The 24992-nt window shown below is 47.9% G+C and overlaps 1 protein-coding gene across 1 annotated transcript in view; it reads right to left on the minus strand.

Moving 5' to 3' along the window:
- Positions 1–20336, minus strand: part of LOC309668900 (mitogen-activated protein kinase kinase kinase 3-like) — an 82445-nt gene extending 62109 nt beyond the window's left edge. Inside the window, exon 1 of the mRNA XM_082479441.1 lies at positions 20254–20336. The gene's annotated coding sequence lies outside the window, so the exon portion shown is untranslated. The remainder of the gene's footprint in view (positions 1–20253) is intronic.
- Between the last annotated feature and the right edge of the window lie 4656 nt (positions 20337–24992).

A 24992-nucleotide genomic window follows, 5' to 3' on the forward strand; every position in this document is an offset into this window, starting at 1 on the left:
TCATCTCTGCAATAGCACACCCCTGAGACCCCACTGCCCAGCTCTTGTGACCAAACCAGCCCCCCGCACACACTGCAGGAAATCTCCACGGATGCACAAGAGGAAAAAAAGGTTTTCTATTTCAGTAGATCTCTTCAATCCTGAGGACAGCCAGCCTTCAAATTGGACTGCAAACACCAGCGATTTCCGTGGCTTCCCAAAAATACATACCAGCAGCTTCCTTTTACAGAAGGACAAATTCCTGTTTCTAGTACAAATTCTGTCCTTTTATTATCTCCCTTAGAAAACAGAGAGGGAAAAGGGAACAAAAAAAGTGGGGGGAGGGAGGGGAAATCCTTTTTCTACTCTGATGAACTTCAAAGCAGCATCTCCCTTCTTCTCCCACTAAGCTCCCTGATCAGACCCTTCAAGTGTTGGCAGTTCACCACACAAACCAGCGAGCACCTGAAACAAGGCTCCCAATTCACACTCCACCACTCCCACAGCTAACAGAACTGGCCTCTGCTGTAAATCTACTCTAAATCTTGATTGTCAATCTACAAACTATTGCCCTGGTAACCTCGCTGTGCACAAACACCTCCTACAAAGCAATGAGAGAAAAAGCTCAGCAGAGCATCAGCTCCCAGGGATGCTGGGGCAATGCAGTGCTCATATCCCAGGTTTGGGCCTTGCATGCAAGAGACTTCGGCTGCTCCTGTCTGCTCAGGAAACTGCTGGAGGTTACTGAAGCTGCAGGAAAGCCCAGTATAGATGCTCTCTCGTGTAATAAAAGCAGCTTTGATTTGACTGAGCTGAATTCAATTCTGCAGCCAAAGCGGTTCAACATCATTACAGCTACATGAGTACAGAGTATAAGTATCCATGTGAGAACTATATGCAAGATTATGAATCCACTTTAAAAGTTAATCCCAGATCTTCCTTTTCCACACCATACTCCTGGCTAGGAAGGGATTAAGCAAGACTGAGTTCAAGGTAGACAACAGCAACATACTGCCCAGCTAGACGCAACTCCAGCCTCTGTGCATCTAAATTGCGGAAAGCAAAGCAGGGGAGGAGAAGATGGCGAAGAGCAGTGTTTCCCTGGACATGAGAGAAGACAAAAAAGCGACTGGAAGAGACTGGGAGGAAGGATGTAGGATGGAGGTTAGGAAAGCGGGAAGAATACAGTCCAGCATTAAGAGCTGGAGTCACCAGCAGTCTACCATTGACTTGAAATGGGATTTACAGTATCACCTACCCTAAAAAGGGCTGTTCTTACCCCACAGAGGCTCAGCATCCATCATAAAACACAACCTCCAAGTCAGGACATCTTGCCACTACTGCAGCACAAGCAAGTGGCATCTCCCTCTGCGGTTTATCACCCTCAGGCTTCCAGGGAAAGCAGCACCTACTTATTCCTGCCTGAACACCACTTAACACTTTGGTTTGAAGGTGTACGGACACACCACCATAAAAAAAAATAATAATAAGCCACAGTTGCCCCTGGAATGTGGCTCAGCTGGAAAGCTACTCAAACCAGCATTGCTAAAATTGGGACTTTCCTTGTTTTTTCAAGCAGCAGGGAACAACATGTTGGGCTCAGAGAGTTTAACAAGCAAGAGTCAAGCGGAAAAAATCTCTCCTTTTTAAGAGTTGACCACATTAACTTTCAGCAAGTTTCCGGGAGTCCTGCCAGGGCGCTGGAGTTTTGTATACTACGGAACTGTTAAAAATATTATTGTAAATGTTATTTTCAAAAAGCTTCAGAGGCCAGGGCTGGGGTAGTGTTAAAAAAAAAAAAAAAAACAGCAAAGCAAATGAGATTGTTTTAATGGTGAGAATACAAACGTATGCATGCTGATAGCTCAGACAAACAGCCTGCAGGCTTGGCAAAGATAGATTCAAATGCAAAGAGAGCACAGTTAAAATATTACAGGTTTCCTCAGATCATTTCAACCTCATCCTTACAGTTTTGTCTAGACACTATAGAACATTCAACCCTGTGCTCATCAAACTGCCTTGGAAATGTGATCCATATTTTGGGCTACACAAAACAACAGCTAAATTTTGGTGACACTTCAGACACATAAGACCTTACTTTCATGGCATTTTCCACTCAGGTTCTCCAAAGCATGTGGCACACAGGAGTAGCCAAAAAGTAGCCACTTAAGACTATGCATCTATGTAACTCTATGTAGATGTGGCAATTAGGGACACAGTTTAGCGGTGGACTTGGCAGTGTTAGGTTTACAGTTGGACTTGATCTTAAAGGTCTTTTCCAACCTAAATGATTCTATGTTTACGAGCAACTGGGATGGACTTTTTGCAAACACACATGTAACCAGGCCAGGTTTGCAGGCGTATCTCCCAAGCGGGCTCAAGGGACAAACTTCATGAGCCGAGATGAGGAAGAAAAAAGCCTTTCCTGAGCATGCACTAATCAGGCTGCTAAGCAAGAAGTGACATACATGCACCAGCACAGCTCACGAAAGGAGCAAGCCAGTGTTTGGGAACCACTGTGCATGAAAGCCAAAAAGCAATTCTGTATGAACAGGAATTAGTCGAGGTGGATTTTTTCCCCCCATTTTTGGGCATGGCCCCCCAATACTAATTAAGAATCTTTTGCACTATGGTATTTTGCTGGGAGAGGAGATAGTCTATGCTTCTTTAAGAACCATCATGTGCAATGGAGGATACCTTTAGTCAGCAACCCAGCCAATGCAGCTGTATTCAGCAGCTGCTTCTAAAGAAAAATCTCCTGAGCCATCCTGTTGATTCTAGCACAACATGTACATAAAATAAGAGCTTTAAAACTTGCATGACTCCTCCTGTTAACTTCTATGACAGCCCTTTAAAACAGCCATTGAGATCTTAAAACTTCTCTCCTTTCAACAGTTCCTCTTCTCGCAAATGACTGTAAATGAAATGTTGCAGACAGCATGCTCCAATAAGTTATTTTTTTTAGTTGGTTTCTTTTCTTGCTTTACAATAATAATCTTTTTATCAAATTCAGTGAATTAATCAGTAATTTATACTGGCATATAAACTAGCTTTGATTTTGCATACAGATGTCAAACTTCTGGAAACCAACAAAGCAAGGAAGCAATTCAAAAAACAATAGAAAGGATTCTCTTATCAGAAAAAAAAAGAATAATAAAAAAAAAAAAGACAACACAGCCCTATCAGGTCAGAGTTAATGTATTTATATATTTATAACAGAAAGTCTGTACACTTATGAAGCAGAGAGAAACCGTGATACAAGTTACACCAACAGAAATCCTCTGATTTCAATGAACATACCCCCCCCCCAAGTGAACACAGTGAAGGGGAAGGTGTATCTATGTAGAAGATAAAAGCCAATGCAGAAAAGGGTTGTAATTTCTTCCTCCTGCAGGTTTTCATGGCCTTACTTTTGGTTTTCTCCTCAAAGGACTGAAAACTTTGTGGGAGGGAAATTAAAACAAACAAAAAAAAAGCTTATCTGGAAACGTGAGGCTTCAGGTCTCTTTATTTTATATCCCTGGGAAAAAACAGGGAGAAGGAGGAGCAGAAACTGGAAAGAAGGAATAGATACTAAAACCTTCAGATGAAATATGCCCTCAGAAAAACATTTGTCTCAGAGCAAAATCTCTTCTGGCAAAAGCAACTGGGAAAAAGCATCTGTGCAGCACCAATTTGCTATCCAGCATCAGAAATTAAGTCTCCATCAATGAAGCTTTACTCCAGAGAGCTGCAAAGCCCATATTGTGCAATGAAGGACCTGGCCTGAGAGCCAGCATCTGCATCAGGGACTGGAACACCCAGTTCTCCTCGAGAATAATGGCAGGCAGAAACCAACCCTGTCTCCGTAGCTTTGACCTCCAAGAGTATGAAAAGCATTACAAACTTTATGACTGGTCCAACATGCTCTAACAAGGAGGTTAACACTAAGTGACCAAGCTTTGGACTGGGAAGGAGGGAGGTCCATCCCATTCCCTAGGTGAGCAGCAATACCTTGTGGCCATAGCAGGGCTTTTAAGTCACTGTGCCATCTCTCACACTCATCCAACCTTCTTGATGACCCACTTTCTCTGACTTGCAACTTCCCACTGACAGCATACAGGATAACGCCTGCATCTCCTACGAGTTGTCCTACCAGCCTTTGTATACCACCATTTACCCTCAACTGGCTGCAATCGATAGTCCCTCTAGCAGCCATCCCACCGCACAGCTTCCTCTTTAACAAGCTGCAGCCTCACCCCTGCAGCCCATCTAGATTTGATTGATCACAACATGACTTTCCAATCGACTGTGAAGCCAAGGGATGAGGACTAATTGACCACTTTCTGCTCTCTCAGCAGCTACCTGGTTATTTTGCTCCTTCCTTGCAGGCAAGAAGCGTGAGCTCCAAAGCACATGGTGACACCAGGACCTGAGGATCAGCCCCCAAGAGTCACCACAGAATTTACAAGGTCCTTTTCTTGTTCACACTACTTCTGCCATGCAGTTCTGGATCAAGACTAGATGAGGGGGAGGAAGCCAAGCTCAGTGAGTGCTTGGCGGCAAGCAAAGATTAAAAGACATGCTGTGTTTTGGGGCAGAAGGACCAGGTTTCTGTATAGCCCCAGGACACTGCTGTCTCCACAAGCTGCTGACATGTGCGTGCTGTCGGTGGGGTGGTGATGGGGTTATGAAACAGAAACATGTGGGTCAGCTTTCACAGAGGTTTTGTTCTCCTTGTCCTCTTGATTTGTAGTATCACATGAACTCAAGTACACTTAGAATCACAGAACCTTCTAGGTTGGAAGGAACCTTTAAGGTCATTGAGTTCAACCATTAACCTAACACTGCCAAGTGCCACTAAACCATGTCCCTCAGCACCATGTCTACCCGTCTTTTAAATATCTCCAGGGATGGTGACTCCACCACTTCCCTGGACAGCCTGTTCCAGTGTTTGATAACCCTTTCGGTGAAGAAATTTTTCCTAATATCCATCCTAAACCTCCCCTGGTGCAACTTGAGACCATTTTCTCTTGTCCTACCACTTGTTACTTGGGAGAAGAGACCAACCCCCTTCTTCAAACCCCCCACTTACCTTCGTGTGTGACTAAAATTGGTAAAAAATGATCCATCAACAATGCAGGAACCAGACTGGGCAGCACATAGCCATACGCTCACACAACCTTACAGGTCTGTAGAGCTTATGTATTGTCCAAGGCTCAAAATTTTCAGGGCCTTCCAGTTTTGCCCCACCTCTCCTGCCAGCCCTTTCCCATCCAATTTTCACATGGTTGTGGCTCTGTGGAGCCCACACATAGGCTGTTGCTTGATGCAGCACACAAGAGGCAGCTTGTTCCAGAGAAGGAGAAGCAACCTCAAGTTGCCCAAACTGTGCCACCCACAGCCGTCATGTAGCGGTGACCTTCTCCCCCAGTGCAAGGCAGTAGGTCATGGCTGTGCTGGCTCTCCTTCCTTCTCCAAGCCTAGTGGGGGGAAGAAAAGATGAGGAAACTGAGGAAAAGGCAGATCTTGCCTCTAAATCCAGCTTAGGGCATTGCAGAGTGTAAAGCTGAGAGCATGACAGATCACCAAGGCCAAGAGCAGTCTGCAAGGGAGGCAGAGTGATGAGTAATTTTCTCTCCTACAGCATCTAGCCTGGTGCGGTGCAGTGGAAAGTCACAGGCAGCAGAAGGCTGTGGGCCTCTTCAGCCATCTCAGAGGAAGTCTGACCTGAACACTTTCGGAAGAGAGAAGCCCATCACCCTCCAGAGACTGTGGACCAACCCTGAATTGTCAAGGCAGCCACACAACACCTCTAAACTGGAAGACCAGTTGCTCAGCTGCTCCAAAATCAGGTCACTTATTAGGGACAGTGGGGAAACAGTCAACTACTTTTAGAAGAAAGCTCTGGAGAAATACAGTTCAACTCAGTATTGATTCCCACGGCCCCATTACAGACAGACAGAATTAATTTCCAGGATGGAAAGAACATATGCCTGCATATCAAAACAAAATACAGAAGCCTTTCCAGGTCTTCAGCTGCATTTCAATGGAAACCAGAAGGCTGTCACGATGGAAAGATTTCAGTTTTCTAATTAATCCTCCCTGCTGAGCATTTAATGCTGCTAATTGATGAGGAGAGTCAGTGTCCAGACAGCATTTGTAATTGCTTTTTACATCTTTAGACGAAGTTTTCTCTAAATTAAATAATAATACAGCAGATTTGCTCCCTGCATGCACTGTGCCCTGCTCCAACTCCCTCCCTCCCTAGAAGATGTCTGGTTGAGGGAAGGGAGGCAAAGCCCATCTCAGAGCTCGTTTACAAGTGTTGGAAGTTTTCCTGGAAAACGTCATTCGCGATACTGTCACTTCCACAGAACATGCCAAGAGAAAGACCATCGGTGCCAGGGACGCGGTCTGTACCATGAAACACCCAGACCCGACCCTCCACGGATCTAGGGAACAGCTTCTCCTGATTCAACAGAGCAATCCCTTAGCCAAGACACATCCCATAACACCTCCAGAAAACTGCAGAAAATGCACCCTAGTATCAGGAAATAGATCATCAGGCCACAGCACAGCCCCAGGGTCTCAGCACAGTGCCACCACCAGCAAAACCATCTCACTTCTGGCAGAGTATGGTTGGTTGCTCACCCGCACCAAAAAACGGTCCTGGTCTCTAATCCTAAATATTGATTTCACACTGGTGTTGACCAGGATATACCTTTGGAGCCACCGGAGTGATCCTAAATCCAAAAGCCAACACCGTGTCAACATCAGAAGGCAGTTCAGCACATGCCTAGATATGAAACTTCTGCTACTGTCCCCTACCTGTGTTCAGCACATGCTCTAGTTCTTCCCTGAATTAGTTAAGGACAGACTCTGTCCCTTTACACCAACACTCAGCGATTTCAATCTGAGAGATGCTAAGTGCTCTTAGCTGCAAATGAAATCAGGGAGTGTGAAATAAAAAAAAAAAAAAAAAAAACAAACACAAACCTACGCATGCATGAGGCTGTGCTATGGTTACTGAGGAGTAATAAATGAAGCAGTCTTGATGGTCCCCAAGCTCAGGCCTGAAACTCCAGCACTGATCTATTTGTCATAGCAATAGCATTTCCACCTGCACCTTTCTGACATCTCCTCCGGGAGTCGTCACACGCCACTGTCATAGATCATGGCCAACAGAACCCAGGCCAGCTGTGCAGATGTCTAGCTGGCTGACCTCTCCTTACCAAAAGGCTTCTAATTTTTTTCCCCCCTTATTATTATTAGTTTTCAAACCACCTACTCCATCATAAATATAAAGTAAAATTAGCTTATTCCTAGAACGTTAAAAAAAAAGATGAGTTGACGCCTGCACAAACTGAGTCCCAGCAAGTCAACGGGAAGGCTCCAAGCATGCAAAGAATGTGAGCCTAGAGCTTTTGGCCCTTTCACTGCATAATCCTATTGCTGCAAGCAACTTGCGCACGTGCAAGTCAAGTCACACGCACGCAGAGTCCCTCACCTGCACGGGCTGGCTGCTACTCTTCCATAGTACCTCAAGTAAACTACTCCTGTCTGCCCAACAGCCTATTAATAAATATACACCAGGGAGAATAATTGCGCGCCAGCAGGGAGGTGGACGAGATGATCTAATAGGACCTTTTCCATCTCTTAACTTTTATGCTTAGTCACAGGATAAATATCTCCCACGTTGTAAAGAAACATGCTGGCTTTGCTTGCCTGCTTATGTTGGGAGAGCATTGCCCTCTGAAGACATTTCGTTTTCCAGCTGTTATTTCACTCATACTAACAGGACTTACCCAAGGAGAGTAAAGCAAAGGAGGACTTGCATTTGCCTGGCTTTCTGCTTCAGTAAGCTCTGAGGCACCCAAGCAAGTCCCCTAATCCCTGTCCCAGCAGCCACAGGAACCTTGTTTCTGTATTATTGGAATACTTGTGCTTCTCTGAGCGCTCAAGCCTGACCCTGTCCAATGTGGAGAGGCACTCAATTTACTTTTGCAGAAAGCAGGTTGGCAAGAGAACAGACAGCAAGCGTCCCCTCCACCAACCAGCCAGGTCAAGCCTTCTGTGACAGAGTGTCAGAAAACAGCTCAAAAAACCCCACGACCACCGCAGAAAGGGAAATGCAAGGAACCAAAGGGTTTGGGAAGAAGGGAATCCAATGAGGCTAGAATATGACAGAATAGACTAAAACAGTTTGGGTTGGAAGGGATCTTTAAAGGCCATCTGGTCCAACCTCCCCTGCAATGAGCAGGGACATCTCCAACGAGATCAGGTTGCTCAGAGCCCCGTCCAACCTGACCTTGAATGTTTTCAGGGATGGGGCATCTACCACCTCTCTGGGCAACCCATGCCAGTGTCTCATCACCCTCATCATGAAAAATTTCATCCTTATATCTAGTCTAACCTTTCCTCTTTCACTTTAAAACCATCACCCCTTGTCCTATTGCAACAGGCCCTGCTAAAAAGTCTGTCCCCATCTTTCTTTTAAGCCCCCTTAAGTACTGAAAGCTTACATTGCAATTTGCATTGATTCATGCCAGCAGCAGCAGCAGGGCCCTCTCTTAGTTTTGAAATGCAAAAGTGCAGTCACACAGAGCAAGGTCCAGCAGCTGCATTACTCCAATACCTCCAAAGAGCATTCAAGCAAAGCATGCACCAATTTGCAAGGTTTCTACAAAAGACCATTCTCACATAATCCACAGAGCAATTGAGTCCCTCAGGATCACACAAGATCACAGATCTGCAAATTTCATCATGTAAGGAAAAAACCTTTTACTGTATACATTTAAAAAAACCCCCCACACCATAAAACACTAAAAAGCCACACAATCTGGATCTCTTGCAACAAGACTGACATCAAGGGATGAGGAAGCAACACTGGAAAGAGGGTCAGGAGTAGAAAGGTTTGCTTCATTTTCTAATTCAGCTGGTGGATCACGGGATGACCCTGAGCATTGGCAATTCTCATAGGATTCAGTGTTTTTTCATAAGTAGCCAGTTCCTGGAGTCACATGATTACATCAGAATCCATACTTCCTTCTTTTTTTTTTAGTTAAAAAGAATTACTTGTAATGTCAAAAGTTGAAGAAAGTAGTATAAGTCATGAAGTTTGAAATGCTCAAACAAAAAGGAAAAGTATTTAAAAAAAATCACTATTAAACTTAATTCTTCATTTTTTTTGGAGGTAAGAATGTGATCTAGGATTCTTTTCCTCCAATGCTATACACTGGAAACCTTAGATTAGGCAGGGAATGACTTAATTTGGGGGAGACTCCAACATCCCCCACAAGTTACAGATGAGAAAATACAGCTTTCATAGCAACACATGCCTAGAAACTGGGTAGCCCCTTTGAGGTGCCCTGCGGGCTGGCCTCCCTACCCAAAAGAGCATATTGTCCCCCAGTGCAAAATGAAGGCACAGCAGTTTAAAAACAAACAAACAAACCAACAAAAAAAAAAAAACAAAACACCAAAAAAAACCCAAAAAACACAGCAGAACAGCTTGCCAAATTTTGCTTCCACTTATTTTATCCAGCATAAAGCAGGGTAAAGCGCTGGAAGTCAGCTACGCCAACTCATCTGCTGGCATCCTCTGCTCACCAAAACTACCAGATTTACAGCCGCTGGTGGGTCTTGCCCAGCAGAAGTACCTTATGGTAATAACTAGTCTGTAAATAAGGACTTGGCCTTCTGAAAAAACCTTTGTAGGCTTTTACGGAGCTCATCCCGTGCTGCTGCTGAGCCCTGAGGCAGTGCTTCAGCCCACTGTGCTCGCCACCACAGCACTACAGGCACGTGGGCTACAGTTAGCCACCACTTAAGAGGAACAAACTGTGACCCCGCATTCAAATATCCACAAGCGCCACGAAGAGGAGAAGACTGAAGCTCATATTTATTTCCTTTTTTTGCATGGAAGAGAACCATTAAGATCTAGAAAACTTGGATCTGGGGCATGTGGTGCTATGCATTGAATACAGTATATTCATGTAAAAAGGGGGTAAACACTACGCTTCTGATTCAATCAGTGGTCTTTACCCAGTCTGCCCAAAGCTAACTAACCAACTAAGATGCGGAGAAATTCAGAGGAGGTGGAGAACAGGAAGGACCTGAGAAATCATGGTGGCCACAGCCACTTCTGGTGCAGGGTGCTCGCACATGCAGCAAGCCCAGAGCGAACCCCAAGGGGTAGCATCCATCACCCCCCTGCTCCAGCTCAGCTGTGCTGTTCTTCAAGCAAGGATACACTTTTCATCAGCCGTGCAGCCAGAGACCATAGCGAGTCAGCTATTCCTGCCTCACAGAACGCACACCGGGGCAGAAAAAGGAAGCCTCGCTGTTCTCACTTGGCAAACGTTTCTTGGTTTCTGTATTATCTCAGCTTTGAGATTACAAGGAAGTGAGCACAAACCTGTTCAGTCGCATTGTTCCCGCTCACCCCTGGCCAGCGGCCGGGCCATTACGCTTGTGGGTTCCTGCTGTTCCCTGTTCCTGCTGCCCCTCTGCAGCCCTCAGGCAGCTCTAACCCATTGCTGCAGCACACTTGAACACGCTTCTGCCCACCCCAGGTGGGGAATTTAACCACAGCCAAGCGCTGGCAGAGAACATGCACAGCACGAGAGGTAAGTCCACTTCTATTAAATTCCTGAACTCAGCTAACATTGCTGCACACAGTGTTTAACAAGCCTAACCCTCGCTCTTTCCACCACCTGCAAAGCATGGGCACATTAAACCCACCGCTCCGCATATCTCCCAATTCAAACTTTCTATACTTTCTGCCTACCAAGGATTTCCCCTTCCTTCTCTCTGCCCACTCTCCGGTGCCTGGGAAGGGTGGCTAGACTTGGGAAAGACACAGCAGAGGCTGCTGCAGGCTGGTGGCAAAGGTAGCAAAACACTTGGGGACCTGCTGCTACCTGAAGCTGTCACACAACTATCACCACTCTGATTCTCCTCCAGTTAATGCTAATCTTGCTGCACTTGGTTCCAGGGATGCGAGTGCTGCTCCCTTTAGACTGCACAGACAAAACCAGAAAACAAATCAAGTGTCTACAAGTAAATAAATATTAAAAAAAAAAAAAAAATCAGATTGACCAAACACTAAAACACCTCTTGTTAATGCTTTGCCTCGCTGCATCACTGTAGAATCAGTCCTCTATTTGAGCAAACATTGCCAACAAAAAAAAAATAAAGTTGATGCAATCAGGATTTTGCTTGCAGAATTTTCTCTGCACCTCCTTCTCCTTCCCCAGAAGGATTTGCTTTAAAAGAAAAATACCACCCACAATGTTTCTATGCTTGCTTATTTAAGAGGAAAAATACAGCATGCAGCTCTAATGTTATTAGTACCTTTCCTCTTTTTATGGCAAAACATGACTAAATGAGACATGCTACAAAAACTAAACAGATGTGGAAGTTACAGGTCTTCCCCCCCCCTTCTTTTTTCAAATGAAGTAAGTATTTTATTAGGCAACCTGAAAAACACAGATCACACACACAAAGAAACGAGTTTGGAAATCCCCCTCCCTCCACCCCCACTGCTATTTGCTAAGGAAACCAGATGCCCAAACCCAGCCAAAAAATGATCTCAGCCATTCTTAAGAGAGCCTACAGTGCATTTTCATGAGTCATGGAAAGCAACAACTCGTTGCTTTGGTAATGCTAGGTAAGCAACTGGTCATCCATCCACAACCAGACTTTCGGCAGTAAGTCAAAGAGCAGACCATTTCTTGACAGATTACGTCAGAGACAGCCCCAAAAATAGAACCTCACAGCAAATTTACCTCTCAGGAGTTTTTATAAGACACACCACAAAGCATGTCCTATAAAAACATTTAGCAAAGCATTCAGCAGCCGGGATCCCCCACGGTCCTGATCCCTGCATGGCAGGGGTGTTTCTCAACACCCCACCTTGCAGCCCGTGCTCTAAAAAGCAGGCAGAGATGCCCACTACAGGCAGCACATGAAGGGGGAAGCGACAGACGGAGGCAGGGATTAGTGAGAAGTAGGCAAGTGCCCTACTGATGCTCTTCCCATTAGCTGTAGCACATAGGAAACCTGCTGCCTGCATGCCCAAAAGCCAACGCTGGGGCAAGCAGGCTTGTAGTAAGAATTGCAGGATGCTTCATCCGCCAGACCCCTTCCAACCAGGGATCTGTGGTGACTGCACAAGCGCATACACACAGGACTCAATACGCGTACACACACACACACAGGCACACAGAAGATGTACTTAAGCTTTCATCAGTCCCTGACCAAATTGCTTGCTCTTCTCATTTCTGAAGGACTGCAAGCTAGCAACCAGAAGGATGCCAACCTGCAGTTAAGCAGAACACCGCTGTGTCTACTGCCACCTCGAGACTCATACAATAAACGCCCATGCAACTTATCCAAGCACTGCAACGGGAAAAGCAGGCTTTCAAAATATGTATTATACATATAATTTCCCTACCATCCTCTCTGGGTGAGGGAGGCTACTGCAGGGGCACCACTCAAAGCCCTCAGTGACACTCCTGAACACGGCCATGAAGATGGTGATGTTGGTCTTCCATGATGCAGCCTAGAGCCCTTCAACTGTACATGGCCAAGACACCCATCTGTCACAACCCGGGGCTGAAGTTTTGCAAATCCAGCCCAAGATAGGTCAGGGAGGTGGGAGGTTACCTCTGCAGCAATGGGAGACCCTTTCCAACACATCCCGTGTTCTTCCACAAACACCTCCCACCTTCATCACCTCTTGGTGACTCCCACAGCAAACACACAGCCACCACTACCCAAGAAGCTCCTGCTGAGGTGAGACACCAAAATGCACTTCTCTGGCAATGCACGCTACAAAAGGCAAATCAGCTTCCCATGTAATGATACCGGGTACTGGAAGTCTTGCTCCATCTCGTTCAAGTCCCCAACAGTTTTGGGACTCTCTGGTGGTCCAGAATGAAAGTGCAGTGTGCCACAACACCTCCCTCGGACAACTCAAATGGCTTCCTGAAAGGGAAGTTCTCCTGCACAGGATTTCCTGGACATAGACCAAGACTGCTTGTCCCCAGCTTTCCCTCCAGAGATGAAGACAGTTACGATCTCCAGTGCCTTTTGCACTGGGTCCAAAAACCAGCTGTTTGGCTTTGCCTCCTATAACACAAACTGCAAACAGAAAGCACGTCATTACCCCTTGTAGCCCCATCCCAAAGCCGACTGGGTATGGACCAGATGTTAGTCAGACTGGTAATGCTGTAAGGTGAAGTTGCTGAAATATTGCATTGATTAAACATTTTCCTCTCTTTTTCTTGAGTCATCAGCCAGGTAACACAGTAACACACATCATGCACATCTTTACCATTGCAGCACCTTGGGGACAGCATCATGAAGAGCCTCAGCAAGCATCCCCATCCCAAACAAAAATAGGCAAGAGTAGGCATGGTTCCCCAAATCCTTCACACTCCAGAAATCATTTCAGCCAAGCAAGGTGAAAACAAGCCAGTCTTCAAAGACCATCATCAGGGCATGCAGAAAACAACATAGCTGCCCCTCCATTTGAGCCACTCATGACTCAAGTCAGTATCCAGAAACATTTCATATTCCTCAGGAAGCACTGGAAGCGACCATATCACAACAGTGGGAGCAAGTGGGCGTCAACCCCAGCCACCGGTGAAGCAGATCTTCCCAGCCAGCAAAGCCAGGGTAAGCTGAAGATGGGGAGTGGGACAGAGCAGCGGGCTGCGCAGTCCCACATCCAGGCAATCCTGATGGTCCCCTTCCAGCTTCAACACCCAGAATGCTGCAACAGGAGACATCAGCAGGGCTTCCCCTAGCTGCCATCATAAGCAGAGCAGCTCCTGGGAGTTAACAGGAGCCAAGTGCAGTGTTTCCCAGTGAAAACTCAAGAAAGGAGCGTGACAGGACTTGCCCCATCATGATTCTTCCACAGCGCTGCAATCAGCCCCCTGCAGCCACCGTTCAAAAGGAATACACAGTTAGAGCACTGAAACGGCACCTTTCCCTACCTTTTTCCCCTCTGGCAAAACACAGCACAGCTTATGAACAGCTCGAATGCACCCTGCGGCTGGGCTTATCCCACTCGGAGTCGGACCTTGCACCTCTCAATAAAACCAATGATGCAATAAGCTAAGCACAGCTCAATACTGTCTCTGTTTATCTCTTTACTTGCAACCAGCACCATCTGAAGAGAAATAACTGAAATATCTTGCATATTTCTCTAATGACTCTTGCTACTCTGTTAGCACCAGCGCTGAGGGACCAAGACCAAGGAGCAGCAAAGGCATTCCACCAGTTCATTAACCTGGTGCTCGGGTTTCCCAAAAGCCACTCTCCAAGCAGGAAGCCAGAAGGACTGCAGCAGAGGATCAGTGCTGTATTTTTCTGCTGAAAAGCAAACAGAAGGCTTTGAGGCTGCAGTCTGAGTACCTTGCATCAGCAAGGAAAGATTTCCAGGAGCTTGGCCCAGCCTGGTATCTTTACTGAAGGATGCTTCATCAGTTCATCAAAACAAGCCCTGCTCCACAGCTCCACACTACATCAATGTGTTGAGCAACCTCAACACAAGCAAGCCCAAATCTCTGATGTCTGATTTCCAAGTACTGGTTGTTCATCGCTTACACACGCCCAGACCACTCTGCCCCACCATCCCAGCCCACAGACCTCCTTCCAGCCGCAGCAACCGCATTATTTCTGCTGCAGATACCAAACTGAGTTATCAGCCCCTCAGCATCACCCAGCTATAGATAACACTACCAGCCACCCTTTGCGATGACACTGCACTGACCCAGCATGCAAAAAAGGGACAGTCCTACCCTGGGCATTCCCCCAGTAGTGACAGAGAGGAAGAGGCAAGAGGCTGAAAGGAAAAGGGTCTTTAAAACAGAGTTTCTGTGCATGCACACACACCTTTCATTCAGTTCACCTTCACCACCAGCTGTAACAGACCTCACCCTACACTTTCTCCCCAAGCCATTTTGCCTGACCAAGCCTTCCTTATCACAGCACTCAAGTTACCCCCTGCAGCAGATGTCCCAACCTTTTAACCTAGATCGGAGATGAGATTTCCCCATTATTGAGACACGTGCTCACCACCCTGTGTCCACCACCCTATTGCAGGGTCCTCGTGCCTTGGGATAGGGCATCACTGATGCCACCTTGCAGAGCAAAAGGTGCCAACAGCCCACTATGAAGAGATTAAATATCTGCTAGATTTTTTTTTCTCTTATCATGGAGGGCGCTGCACTAATTCCAGTTTACAACTAGACTATGATGATCTGATCTCTGCTCAACCACGAAGACCCAAAGAGTTTGTAGAGCAACCACACCAAGCAACCCAAATAATCCACTGTCCTCATCATGATGGACTTCCACATACAAAGACAGATCTCAATCGATACCCCAAATTCTTCCTCTGAAACTCTGCATCAAGACCAGCAGCAACAGAACACATAGCACAATACAAGGTTCATTCTAGCACATGATGTTTGGGCTAATAACTGTTATTTGAAAAATTTTCATTAGTCTCTTGGGGATTTGTGGGCTCTTGGAAGACACTGTGCAAGGAACACCTTCACACGGACAAGACAAACGTAATCACTCCAGGACAGTCCTAGTAGTGCAGGAGCACTCAAAGCATTGCAGAGGCCACAAATCCAACACTGCTGATGGGTGTTTAAGACTTTCCCACCTCCTTCGCAAAGACTTCTTATCCCACAAATTATTTTCCCAAAGCAATTGTATGGAGTCTTTTTTCCTCCAAATCATTTAGCTATCAATCAGATGAATTTTTGTTATTTAGCACTCAAGTTCCTGGCTGTAGTAGATTTGCAGAGCACCTCTAATCCACCCACCTAGGGCTATTTTTTAAAGCAATTTGGCATTTAGTCACTACCTGAATGCTCAACCCATCCTCCCACCCTCTCCAAGGACTTGGCCCGCACACGTTGCTTACGCAGCAGCCCACGCAGTAGCTTGGCCGGCTCCTTCCAGGATCTGACCCATGCTGCTGGGCATGGCACGCAGCATGCATTACTGACCGGACTTTGTCCCATGCAGCTTCCACACTGCCGAGCCAAACCCTGGCTCAGCTCCACCCTGGGTTTCATTGCTGTTGTGGCTTATCCTACCTGGGCTGCCCCAGATCATCTTGCAGAGCGGAGAGTACAAAATTAGGGGAGCTTTCAGAGAAGTGACAATTAGTTCCGCATAAAGTGGTGGCTGACCTGGGTTTTATCTCCGGAGAACAGGACAGGCTCCAGCCTATACAGTTTCTTATTAAATTCAGAGTCCTTTGGTCTCCACTAACATTTATATTAGGATCTTCCAGGGAGGAAAAAGTGTTTAGGGAATGCATTTGGGAGCTGGATCCCCCCTCTTTTAGGGGGGTGCGGGTATGCCTTTCACCCTTGATTTCTAAAAGCCTCAGAAAGTCCAGGTAAAACCCTCTGGGTAGCCTTCACAGATGTCCCAAGCACTCTGGGAACAGAAGCTGGCACCCAAGACCAGATACAGTGATGACGTGCAACAGCATGTCCCCACCCCAGGTCACAGAGAAGGGGAAGCAGATTGAAGAGCTGAGAGCAACCATGGGGCTCAAAGATGAACCCACACATCCCCAGCTTGCTGAACCCTTCCACCACTACTGCTGTGGCACCTGGTGAGCCAGCTTTGGGCCAAACTTCTCCACAGGTGCCCACCGTGGGCCATGCTGATGCTGCATCTTCCACCATCCCAGATTTGGCTTGGCCCCAAGCCCTGTGGCTCCAGGGAAAGCTCCTGAAGGAACAGCCCCAGCACTGAAACAAAGCAGGGAGCCTTGTACCCTCAACCTGCAGCCCCAAAACTCTCTGCTAGCCCCACAACAGCGTTCTTCTTTTGCTCTCCCTTCCCATGTAATCACTTTTCTGCAGGGAATAGCTTCCCAGTGGCTTTGAAGAGCATCTATTTTAAAGATGTTTGCTGTTTCTTTCTTGCATCATTACAGATGAGCTAGGACAGACTGATTCGGTTGGACACTGGTGGCATTTTAGTGACTAATAGGGAAGACTACTTGGCCAGACCAAATCAGAATTGCAGGGACAGACAGAAAACAAACAAAAATGCCCACATATCCATGCTCACGTGTGCTTACTCGCACCTTCACAGACAGAAAAGCACTTTGTCTTGTCTGTCTAATGCTCACCACAGCTTTCCCCACATCAGAGAAAGGCTCACACTCACAGGGTACCGGGCAAGCCTGCAGAGAAAGTGTGTTTCATACACAACCGAGATGACATTCGCTATCTCCGCATCTCACATTGCAGTTGGCAAAGGCAGGAAAGGCACCAGGAAGAAACACAGTCCTGACCCGGCATGCATAGCCATGTGTTGGGATGAGGAACTGAGGGACTCACCAAAAGTGCCTGGCCACTCATTCCCATTGTGGAGCTTAAATAGGAAAATAAATAAAGTCTGGGGACTAAGGGTGAACCCGCCAGGTTCATGATCAGTGGACTATTTATAGCTTTTCTGAAAAGTGTCTGATAGAATAAAAAAAAAACTGAATTCCATATTCTCCTTCTTATGGCTCCGTAATGCATTTTCCATCTCCCTGGTGCACAGCTGACATTCTGCACATTTCTGTGCACACTGCACTTGGCTTCTTCTACGTGCAGAGAAGGAAATGGAAGCAACTGAGCCCAGCAGCCTCCTGCTGCTCCTCCTGCTGCTGTCAGGCACCGGCAAGCACCAGCCCTGTCACCCACAGCTGCCCTTCGTGGGAGCCCAGCTGCAAAGGGTTCAGCCACCTCCCAAAGAACGGCTGGCACTTGGGATCATGTCCCTCTCCCGTGCTAGATCTCAGGATCTAAAAGAGTCCAAAGATTTGTACAGAGAAAAAACATGTTTCCTTAGACCAGATAAACTGTATAAGATGAACTGTAGTTGAATATCTCCTTTTCTTTCTTTTCCTTTTCTTTCAGATGATCTCCTCAATTAAGAGAGCCAAGGTAAGCTCAGAGCACTCACTCCATCCTCATTCTCATGACCGAGGTTTGCTGCTTCTGCGTGTAGACAGGCTCGTATGCTCCAAAGCCAGCCTGTGTTCACCAAGCAGTCTAATAAAAGATATCCCTTCTAACAGCAAACCCTGACTCACTTCCCTCTAGCCTCCACCAGCACGTCTCCAATAGCAGGGCCAGATCAACCAGAGCAGAAGATCCTGCCAGCTTTCGCACCAGTTCCCGCATACGGCTGGGGAGAGCAGGGCTGGGAGCACATCACCTTCCATGCCATGGCAGCACACTCCATCCCACTGCTCTGCCAGAGAGCCAGACACACCATGCAGTCCTCACCGGTATCTTCCCGGTAGGAAAATTCAGAAAACTCATCAAGTCCAAGCTGCATGCTAACACCACAAAGCATCATCAAGCAATAGCAACGTTTCAGAAGGGATGGAGAGGACTGCACTCCTCTGGCTGCTGTAATTGACAGCTCTTCATGACACAGTCTCTCCGTCCTGGATGAGAATCCAGACTACATCTCTGCATGAGCACACTTCCCTCAGAGGCTCTAACAACCTCCAAAAAAAGAAACGCATCACCTATCAGCACACATTGACAGGGCAAAGCTGTGGGTTTCTGATGGAGAATTAAGACCCACGGAAAAAACTGCAGTACCAAAACCCACTTAGAGAAGGAAGGTATAAATGAGCCTTTAAATCTACATCCCACCAGGCTGGCAGCCCATCCAGCCTCATGTCCTGCCTCCAACAGAGAAGCTTTTACAAACTGCAAAACCTTCCTAGGTCAAAGGCTGTGCCCAGCCACAGAGGTATGCCCCAAATCTGCAGCAGCCCGGGGAAACCTCGAACCCCAAGTCATAACTCATGTCAAATTAGGGGTTCTGGAAACTGGACCGTCTGATGCAGGTATCACAAGGCTCAGGCAGTCATGGGCAAGCCCCCAAACGCAGCCCATCTCCCACAAGCCTGAAGAACAGCCTCCAAGAGCTGCGCTCTGGGCACAAATCCTGCACAGAGCTATATCAAACTGCATGTGCCAGACTGAAAATAAATTTACACCACAGAAGGAAATTCTCCCAAACCACTCACACTCACCAAAAAAGTAAAGGAGCTTGACCCTGGAAATCTCTGGGATCACTCACATTCTGCACAGATCCCAAGCCTCCAAATCCCCAGTGAGCCCCAGATTTTTGGTCCGTGCACCAGCAACACATGCAGATGCTGCACCAAACCAGGAGCGGGTCTGCTTCCAAAAACCACTGGATTACAAGACAGGAATTGAGGAGGAGGATAAAAGCAGCAGCCGAAGGGGAAACCACTCTCCAAGCTGTGTTGGGGCCAGCAAGAGACGCGCTTGGCCGCCGTGCACAACCTGGCAAGCCTGTCAGCGCACACCCACTCGTGCTGGCACAGGGCTCCCACCTCTGCTCCACTCCCCGCCCGGCCACAGAGGGCTGAGGTTTGGTGCCGGCAGAGCAAACCCTCCCCGAGCATCAGCCCAACTCATGGCACAGCTCTCCTCTACAGCCGCTCGCTCCATCCAGGTGGAAATCCAGCTTCCCAGCTACACCAGCTGGCACAGTCACTCACGCCATGCAGGTACCAGCATCCCTCGCCCACGGGGGTCCGTGCCCTCTGCAGAGCCTTCCTCCCCACCACTCACCCCATCCTCATTGCTCAGGACAGACTGCACAGGGAGGACTTTGCTCATGGGTGAGGGCCAGACGGGCATTCCCACAGTTCCTTGGCACAGACGTGATGCTTTCCACCAAAGCGGGACCCAAGTGACCGCAGCCAGCGACATACCCGCTGGCTCAATAGTTTAATGCATTCCGATAATGGGACCGTCTGTATCAGGGTCTAACCCTGGCAGCAGGGACAGGCTCCCAGCCTGACCCACGGCACCAGGCAAAAACCTGGGAAAAAGAGTTAGCCAGGGCTGTGCCGGCGAAGGTAAATCCCCAAAAGGGGAGGCAGGTCCTCCCCGTGTCCCGCACCCACCGCCCCCTCCTTGGGGAGCCGCTCCAACCCCCTGATCGGCCCCCCCGACGGCTCCCCAAACCCAGCCGAGCCACTCGCCCGCAGGGACAAGCTCCGACACTTGCAAGACTAGAAAGGGGAAGGAAAGGAAAGCCACCGAAGCCAGACCTGGCTGCAAACCTCTGGGTCACCACGGCGAAAAATGATAATTAAATACATATATATTTAAAAGAGCGAAACAAACCCTCGCATAAGTACGGGGACCCACCGCCCGCGGAGCCACCCGTCCCCGGCGTAAGGGAGAGACTTACCGGTCCGGCGGCGTGGCTACTCACGGAGGACCATGACCGACCACTCGCTGCACAGCGGTCCCAATACCCGGCTCGGCTCGTCCCGACCCGGCACCGCTGATCTCCGCTCGTCCCGGCGGCAGCAGCGGGGCGCGGGGCGGCGCGGGGCGGCGCACAAAAGCGGGAGGAAGCGGTGACGCGCGGCACTGCTGCGGCCAATGGGACGACGGCGGGGAGGGGGGGGGAGAAGCGGGAGCGGTCCGGCCCCGCCGCCGCCGCCACCGAATGACCGAGCGAGCGGTCCGACCGCCGCGCCGCTAGGGGGCGCCCCCGCGGAGGGGGGGGCACACGCACCGCAGCCGGTCCCGTGGCCCCGCTGGGCGCCGTTGGGGAGCGGGGGTGACGGGATCGCAGTCTGATAACTCCGTTTTGCCTCTTTTTAGAGGGGGAACCGAAGGAAAAGCGAGCCGCGCTTACGCCCTAAGGGTGAGGGGAGGCTCGGGGCTGTCGCCGGGCTCTGCTCCGTTGCCCTCCAGAACAGCTCGGGGCTCCTTCGGCAGCTCCCCGTGGGAGAGCAGCCCCCGCGCTGCTCCGATTTACACCCGACTGTCCCCAGCCTCCGTTGGGTGTCCCAGACCCTTCGGACTTGGCTATCCCGGCGGGGAGAGCCATCGAGGGCATAAGGGCAACATTCAGCCCCCAGCAGAGGGCCAACGCCAGTCTGGTGCTGGAAAGATGGATGGAAGTGGGACCTGAGTTTTGTAGCAGTTATCACTCCGACTGGCAGGAAAGAGAGAAAATTCATGCAGACAACAAAAAAAGTGAGACTGTTTCTCTGATTGATTCCCCATTTAGTAAATGTGTTGTGGAGAGGAACAGGAAGAAAGTCAGTTCGAAATTTTGGAGGGGAGAGAAAAAAAGAGGCAGAATCCTCAATCCAGACCCATTCCCCTCATGTTTTTAAGGACTTGCTGCTGCAAGAAAGGTTGAGCCGTTGCCTATAAAGGCAGTAGAAACCCCAACCAGGGACCCCTCCAGAGAGATTCAGATCTCACAGCCTCATATACAATCGCGTGACCTATTAATAAAATCCATAGAAACCAATTCTGTATATACCAAATAACAGCAGATGGCTCCAGCCCAAACCGCTCCGGGTTCCCTCACTCCATAAATGATTTTACTAGGGCCAGTCATGATCTTGATGTAATTGAATAGGTTTCACTCTTTTCTCTCTCCCTCCCCCTACCCAGAATATTTGTGCAGCTTACGGAGAGATATCCAGGGGGACTGAGCTGTTGCTGGAAGGAACCTCTGACTCCAGCTTGCCTCATCCATTTGGGAAGCAGCGTAAGTCTATCCTAAGCCACCTGGCTTTGGGAAGGAGGTTGCTTTTCTCCGCACCTTCCCTCTAACTCTTACAGCTTTTAATAACATTCTGGTAACTTGGCACATTTGAAATGCTTTGGCTCCTGCCCATCGGGGATGTATGTAATGAATTCTTGTGCTGCAGATGCCTTTCTGAAATAAATCACATGTGTTTACCTTGGGAACCAGGCACAGAACCCCAGGACTTCAGGTTCGAGTATTATAAGGCACTAAGCGACAAGCAGCTCCTTTAAAACCTCCTGGTTTTAATGGGAATTGGTTAGGCAAGCACCAATTACTGCTGAAAACTCCTTCCAAGTGGCTTCTCTTTTCTGAATGTGTGTGATGCTATGGGGGTTTCGGTTTGGGGTGTTCCTGAAAAATATAAGGATCATCATGTGTGCAAAGCCTGTTTCCATTGATGTCAACAGCTCTCTGCTGATGGGTGTGCTAAGGATCTGCCCCCGTATTCTGCCTCCTCAAGCTGCTCTTGAAAACATTTATGAAGCCTGGCAGAAGAACCGATGGAGGTGTGTGGCTCTGTGCGTAGTTTCACGTGTTCTCCTACAAATGCCAGCTTATGCCTTCACCCCATTTCTGGAAAGGAATGAAAACCTGGTAGAGAGCACACAGTGGAGAGCACTGGTAAAAACAGTGTGTTGCCGATAGTGGTTGTAGTGTCTCTGTACGGGGAAATGAAATAAATGTGGGGTTATTCTCTGTCCCTGAGGACAACAGGCGTGGCATACCTTGTACCCATACAGCCAAACTCTCCCTTCTTCTCCAAAACAGTGTCCAAACTGCCATTAGGAAACATTCTTTGGTTCATGCTGTCCCACCCCATGCTGGTGTGTGTGCTGCCAGTTGGTAAGATGAAAACCATGCAACACATAAAACGTATAGATGTGTGCTCTAATTCTTCTTAGTTGACTGGCATACATGTCGGGGTGGATATGAAGGTCTATATCATCCTGATAATATCTTCAGTGAGAAGTTTGATGGCATAAGTGGGTAATAGTGAGCTATAAGAAAAGCTGACAGTTCATCCTCAGACCAAGAACTTTGCAAATCACAGCCCCAGGCTGTTCTATTTATGCTTCTCCTTTAATGACGTAAGCATTAGTACTTGCTGTGGGGAGAAAAAGGGGAAGATATTTGGCTTTTACCTAAATGCTACTATTTTGGGCTATGTTAGGGTTCCTGCAGGAAGTGAACACAGGTCCCAGAGCACCGACCCAATTCTTCTGTGACTAAGTATACTCTGTCTAACCTGAAATTCTCCCATGCCTTCTGTTTGATATAATATCCTTTCTTGCTTCCTGTCCTAAATGGCAGCATAAAGCTGTTGTGTGCTGTGAGAGGTCTGTCGGGCTTTCTCTCCCATCGAGATGGCTGCGCATCGATGGTGGGTGAAATCATTCCTATACTTAGTTTGCAAACTGTAAAGGAATGATGCCATCTCAGTGTAAAGAAAAGAAACCAATTACTCACTCAGAAAAGGTGTGCTGCTTCACGGCTGAAGGCTGGAGCTGGTAATGGACTTGGGTGGGATTTCAGCACGTAGACACAAGCCTGTGATCCCGAAACCTCTGCTTGGCAGTGTCTGGGCTTGGCAGACCTGCGTAAGCTGCAGCTCCTCTTCACCCAAGATTAATCGTGTGTCTGCTGTTTGCTGTGGAAAAGCAGATGGAAAAAGGGCTAGAGCTGTCCTATGTCCCTCTTAATGATGTTACCCACAGAGAAGCCACATTTATTTTGCTTAAATATTCTGCCATTTCACACTGCTGCAAAGCTGAGTGATTTGGGAACTACCTGATAGATAAACCTGGTCTGGATGCACAGACCACACGTGTCTGCATTCCTGAGGGTTTTGTGCTGTTCCCAGAACATACGTGAACATATGCAGAGGTTTGCTGGGGCCAGACCTTGGGGGATGGCACTTCATCTCTACCTATTTACAAGAACCACCATGTGGAGTGGTTGAGAAGGGTGAGAGTGGGGTTTGGATCCCTCCAAAGGAGGTTGGAGGTTGCTGAGGGGCCGCATGCTTCCCGGCTACCTTTCTCTTCCTCTCCTGTTATGTTACCCTGGCTGATATGACCATATGCTCTGCGGCGCAGATGCCAAGATCTGCTTTATGAAAGCCTTCACAACCAGGCAACAAGTGATCTCTCCGGCTCGATGGGTTTTGAAACCTTTCCTCTGCAGTTGCAGAAAACTGTTTCTCACAAACAGCAGATAACACCTCCTGCCAACGCAACAGATTAATCTCATGGGTTAGAGCTTGGGTTTATACACCCTCAGGCTGGGGAGGAGATCCTGGGCTCCTTTCCAGACTTGGTGTACAGGATATTTCTAGCATCCACTCCAGCATAAAAGGTAGGTGGCAGCAGCAGCAACCGTATTTTAAAAGGAAAGGGTGAGTCCTGCACTTGAAGATAAAATGCACAAGCCTCATTCTAGAGGAGAGGGTTCAGAGTATGAAGACCTCAGAGCAGAGGTGCGTTCTCCATACACTGTCGCCCATCAACCACTCGGGAATACTGCAACACCCCATCTTGGGGTGGGGGTAGAAAGTTGCTCTGTGAAGGGGTCAGACCAAAGGGGTGCCCCCCAGCCCTCTCTGCGGCAGTGTTTGTGTCCTTCCACCTAGCTGTACGCAGCCGACAGGAGAGATTTTTCAGATCTTAAGAAACGAACACTGAAGGCTCAGTGTGACATGCAGAGGAAGGTAGCAGCATGCAGCAGCCAGCAGTGTCGGTCAACCAAAAGCCACAAATTTTAACTCATATTTCAAATGAGCTGGGTGTGACAATGGGATTGAGTTGTGCGGATGAATGTTTTTCCCAGTGGTCATTGCATGCACTTTCATGGCTGAACGTAACTTTCCACGCTGTCGTTTTCCGTGACTCACCTTCTCTGCCCAAACAAAGGGAAAAACATTTCCAAAAACAACGAAATGAAAGTGAAGAGGGTCTGATTTCTGGGTAGGTTGTTAAACAAATATAATTCGAAAGCATTTCTCTGTGATGCTTTTTCATGTGTGCACAGAGCTTGGAAGTTGTGTCATCCAAAGAGTATTTGCAAGGTGACTCTATATATCGCAGTAGTGAAAGGTGTGGAGTTGAAAGCCCTGGAGAGTTATAATACCTGTCTGCAAACAGACCCAGTTTAGACTTTCTCAGGCAAGGTCAGAACTATTCCAGAATATTTATGGGCTCATCTGCTGCCTGAAAATTGTGGAAAATAGCACAAGAAATACTGTCCTTGTGGCATTCACAGCTGAAACTGCAAGAAAGCCAAAAAATGCCCAGGACATCCTGCATTTCCATCCCACCTTCCCAGAAAGTTCAGAAAAATCTTGATACTTCCCTGAAAAGAACCAGGATTTCCAC

This window comes from Vanellus vanellus, assembly GCF_965231255.1.
Source record: "Vanellus vanellus genome assembly, chromosome: 2".
In the NCBI taxonomy this organism is placed as follows: domain Eukaryota; kingdom Metazoa; phylum Chordata; class Aves; order Charadriiformes; family Charadriidae; genus Vanellus; species Vanellus vanellus.